Source organism: Elephantulus edwardii, unplaced genomic scaffold (genome assembly GCF_000299155.1).
Source record: "Elephantulus edwardii isolate Elephantulus edwardi_28Jun2011 unplaced genomic scaffold, EleEdw1.0 scaffold00544, whole genome shotgun sequence".
In the NCBI taxonomy this organism is placed as follows: domain Eukaryota; kingdom Metazoa; phylum Chordata; class Mammalia; order Macroscelidea; family Macroscelididae; genus Elephantulus; species Elephantulus edwardii.
In genome coordinates, this window is record NW_006400294.1 from 255,125 (window position 1) to 260,533 (window position 5,409).

Genomic DNA, 5,409 nt, shown 5'->3' on the forward strand with positions numbered 1-5,409 from the left:
TATTTATTATTGTTATGTCCTCTTGTTCTATTGACCCTTTCAGCATTATGTAGTTACCTTCCTTGTCCTTTGTGATCGTTTTTACATTGATATTTATTTTATCAGAGATTAATATGGCTACACCTGCTTTTTTCTGGTTGCCACTTGCTTGATATATTTTTCCCCACCCTTTTATTTTTAGCCTGTCTTTATCTTCATTATTCAGGTGTGTCTCTTGTAGACAACATATTGATGGATTTTGTTTTTTAATCCAATCTGCTACTCTCTTTCTCTTCAGCGATGCATTTAAACCATTCATGTTCAGTGTGACTATTGAGAGGCTAGGTTTTATTGTTATCATTGTGTCGAGTTCTTTTTCGTGTTGTTGCTAGTTACTTTGGACCATGGAGCTTTCTGTGGTTTGTCTTTAAGAAGGGCATCTTTGAGTCCTCCTGCAATGCTGGTCTTGTTTTTACAAACTCTGATAGGTTCTGCTTTTCTGGGAATATCTTAATCTGTCCTTCATATTTGATGGATAATTTTGATGGGTACAGTATTCTTGGTTGACAGTTGTATTCTTTGAGTGTTTGATATATGTCCTTCCACTCTCTTCTTGCCTGCATAGTTTCTGGTGAGAAATCAGCACTTAATCTTATCTGTTCTCTCTTATACTCTTTGTTTCTCCCTTGCTGCTTTCAGGATTCTCTCCTTATCTTTGGTTCTGGCAAATTTAACCACGATATGCCTTGATGTTTTTCTTTTGGGGTCGAATCTGTATGGTGTTCGCTTAGCTTCCTGAATACATATTCTCTCATTCTTCATTATGCCTGGGAAGTTTTCCTCTAGTAATTCTTCCACAACTTTTTCAGTACCTTTACTTGCTTCTTCCTTTTCTACGATTCCAATGATGCACATGTTATTTTTCTTGATGGTGTCCCACATTATCCTTAGGTTTTCTTCTTTTTCCTTCTTTTTTGAGTCTGCTTTTTGCTCTAGCAGATCAGTGGTGACAATTTTGTCTTCAATTTCACGGATTCTGTGTTCCATCTCATCAGCTCTGCTCATATGTCTCTCCACCATGTTGACAGCCTCTGAAACATTGAACCTTATATTTTGAATGATGGATTCTTGTTTTTTTTCCAGTGCCTGATTTGTTTTCTCAGCAATATTCTGCATTGGTTTTTTTTAGCTCCTCCTGGTCTTTGCTTCTAGTATCCTGTAATTCATCAAGTTTGTCTTTCATCCATTGGATATATTCAGTCACTCCTCTATTAAATTCTGTGTCAGAAAGTTCCATGAAACTTTCTGGGTTCAGGGAATCTACTGCTATTGTGTCGCCCTTTGTGAGTGACATCTTGCTTTGCTCTTGTGTATTGTGTGGGATAGTTTGCTTTCTTTGAGACATTGATATGTTCTTGATCTGAAGACAATGGTCTTGAGATCAGTTGGGCAGCTACTGAATTTGTGCGTTTCTCTGAATTTCTGACTTCAGGTAAATGTCAGTTCAGAGCCTGCTAGGGCAATCTCTTTTTGGTAAGACAGGTCAAGGTGTTCCCAATTAAAGGCAAGTTGATTGCCCAGACGTGTAGGCACTGGTGTGGAGCCAAATGGGGTGAGGCAGGCAAAGGGTTGAGGTGACCACAAGGGCAGGTCAAACACTTAGGGGAACTTGCTCAAACCTCTGCTCTCTCAGTGTGCTCACAATTGGGGTCCCTACTCAAATTCCTGCTGTCTATTTCCTACCCAATGGATTTGTCAGTGTTCCCTGCCTGGTGGCACTTACACAGGTGCCCTCACACAACAGCCCCTGCTCCAGCAGAGTCCTGGATCTGACAGGATCCAAAGTCAAAGGTCAAATTCCCACTGACCCACTAGCCTCTGGCTGGTCTGCAGAGTACACAGAAGCCAGCTGGCTGGCTTGTTTTGGGCAGTTGGTGTCGTCCAAGAGAGCCCCAGCCAAATTCCCCACCAGGGGGAATGCCCTTATGTGCTCTCCTGGGTAATCAGCAATGCCCCAGTAAACCCAGCCAGGATCCTACCAGCCTTTCTTCTGCCAGGTTAGTTCCACAGCAGCTCGGCTGATAACTCGGGGTGATGGCTGGATCTGTGGTGTTGCCCTGAGGTCACAGGGCTGTGGTGGGGGCTGAGGTGTGTGGTTGTGAGGCTGCAAGGAGGGGCGGGGGAAGGGGGGGAAAGCAAGGGACTAGGGGGCCAAAGGAACACAGGGCTTGGACACTACCACCAAGAGGTAGGGGGCGGAGCTTGGGCGCTGCTGGGGGTTTATATAGCAGCACCCTGTGTGCTGGGGTTCTGGGGGTTTCGCACGTACAGGCTGCAGGGGGGTCACACAGTGGCTGGTAGTCGTTGCTCCTCTGGGGTCACATGGTGTTTGCTCCTTTGGAGATCTGTGGTGGCTGGCAGACTGTTGCTCTTCCCAGGTTTCTTCGCAGGCGCAGGTGTCCCAGCTCAATTGATAAAGCTTTAACAAGCTTGTTTGTACAACTCTTTTGGTTGTTCAGCCCAAAGAGGAAGATCAGATTCTTTTAGCCAAGCCCAAGAATTACACTGACAGTTCAAAATGTCATGGTAAAAGGGGAGAAACTATCTTTGGCTAAGGATACAGTTAACTTAATTAAAACAATGAGAGCTTTCAGTTTGGAACAAATATTTCTTAACCCATCTCAGTATTTCCATAGGGTATTTTTGTTTGTTTGTTTCTCCCAATGAAATAAATGACAATAACAATGATCCTGAGTCATCAGATTGATTTTAAGGTTTATTCATTTTCATCAAGGAGCAAATATTTTGCTTTAAAAGGCACTAACATAAGTGTTTATAAAACATGAATTTTATACAATGTATAAAATTCAAAGTTTGTAGTAATTTGTTCCAGCAAGCTAGTTTCTCTATCACACTATATAACTTTAACAGAACACTTTAAAACATTGTTCTAGAAATGATCCTGAGTCACTTCTCCACTATGCCCCTGGCTACCATCAACACATCTGTGGGGTTACTTTTTCTCATGAATAATGCTTTTTAAAGTTTCATTCCATTTAAATGATTATATAATTTTCTAAAGAGTTCTAACTAGATGGTACACAACAACATAGGAGATAAGGTACACATTTGGAAATTTATTGTACAATGCTCCCCCCCCAAAAAACAAAATAAAACAAACACCCCAAACATGCATGGTCTGAGAGGGATGCCAGTGATCTACTGCAGATGAAGAACGTAAAAATGGTTTGAGGGCAGTTTCTTTTTATAGGGATTTTAGGAAAACCTATGGAAGATGGTATTTTGCTTTGAATTTTGGGCTGTTAATTAACTTTGCTTTGAGTTTTTGTGATAAGGCCCAGAGCCTTGTCAGAATCCATTGACTAGTCTAGTCTTTGATCTGTTCCACTTAGATGTTAACAGGTTTCACAAGGAGTGATCAGACCTGGAGGAAACTGCTACATTCTTTCTCCATTCCAGACTCTAAAGGAATATGATGATTAGGGGCAGAGTTATCGCTAGTTACTTCCTGCTGAATTGGGACGACTGGGGGCTGGTGTTGGTTTCCTTTAAGGTCTGAAGGAAGAGCATCAACTTCACAGTGTTCTTGGGCAGATGCTGCCTAGATGCAGTTTATTAAAAATTTCTGATGACGTCTTCTCTGCTGAAGTCAATAATCCTCCTTTGTCTCTGGAGTGGTCCAACTTCAGCAGTGTTTCTTGTGTCTTCTCGCCTTGGTCTGCAGAGTATCATGGCCAGGTTCCCCAATTCTCTACTGTCTCTGGTGGTTTAGGCAGAAGGTCTTTTGTCTAGTCTTGTATTAGGTGAGGGCTTTGTCTTGTCAGGAGTCTGTATATTGGTGAAAGTGGGAAGAAGCAATGGCAAATGAGATGATGGGAAGAGCATCTGCTGGCATCTCTACAACGCTTTTTTTTTAAATTTAGGTTGTTTATTTTTCATTTCAATGAACATCTACAGAGATTTTGGAATTCCATTCATTCATTGTTGCACCCTTCTCCCCGCACAAACCCCTTCCCCCCCCCCCTTTGCTCCTCTCCTTGAAAAGCAAAAGAAAAACTCCCTCATTGGTACACAATCCCCCCCGGACCTCCCCAAACCCCACCCCCTACCCCCAAATATAATCCACTCTGGTTTCTCTTCAGATCGTATAAATCTTTCGCCTTTTACAACGCTTTTTTTTGAAGTATGTTGTTTTCCTAACAAACTACCTATGGAGTTTGAAATGATCAGTTTGAAAGAGTAACTTCTTTACAGTATACTTCTGTAAGTGATAATTTCTTTTTATAAAGCTTAAAAACAGCTGCTGATTAGTGACAGTGTGTGGAATGCACTGCAATCCAGATATTTGACTATTTTTTCCCCCAACCACCATAACATGAGTTTTAAAATAATTTTTTCCTCATGATCATTTAAGGAAGTTGAACTAAGGTCAGTCATTATTCCCTTTCATCTTATTCCCTGGTCCAAATTTTCAAATTAAGGTATTATTTAAGAATAAACCTATTGCGCCTGAGTTGTTTCTGATTCATAGCAATCTGTGTGTGCCAGAGTACAAGTGAACTACAGAGGTTTTCAACAGCTAATTATTTGGAAAGATAATTGTCACGGCCTCTCTTCTGAGGTAAATGGGTGGGCACGAAGCCCCAGCCAAGCAGTAATACATAGTCAAGCATAGTAAACATTTGTACCACTTAGGGAGTCCTCTGAAGTGTCTTAAATTTTATACATTTACATATGACTCATATAATTATTTAAATAATTCAGAATTTTTATTTTAAAAATGCCTTATAATATGCTTTGACATCTTCCCTACTTTCCACAAAGATCAAGCCTAGTCAGACTTGATGTTGTTATGTGTCTGTAAGTCACCCCTCTGTACAACAGCTCTGAACCCTGCACTATCCTGAGACAATCTCATTGTCTCCAACAGACCCCAAACCCACTTCTCCAGTCACTGAATCAATCCATTTCATCTTTGGTTTTCCTCTCCTGTGCTGTCCCTCCACCCTTCCAAGCATGATTCTTTTCCAAGGACTGGTCCCTTCTGACTACATGCAATCCTTGCCTCTAGCTCTTTGCACATTTCTTTACAATACTTTGCTTTGTCTTCCCTAGCTGCCCTTTGAAATCTTCTGTTCAGGTCCTTAACTTCTTGATTTCTTCCTTTTACTTTGGCCTCTTGGCACGCTAATGCAGTATCTAGAGGCTCTTCTGACATCCATCTTGGTCTTTTCTTCCTCCTCTTTGTAATGTCTTTTTTTTTATTTCTCATGGATGATATTCTTGATATCCTCTCACAATTTATTTGGTCTTCACTCATTAGTATTCACGGCCTCAAACTTGTTCCTGAGTTGGTCTTTAAATTCAGGTGGAATAGACTCGATGTCAAACTTTGTTTCTTACCTTTTT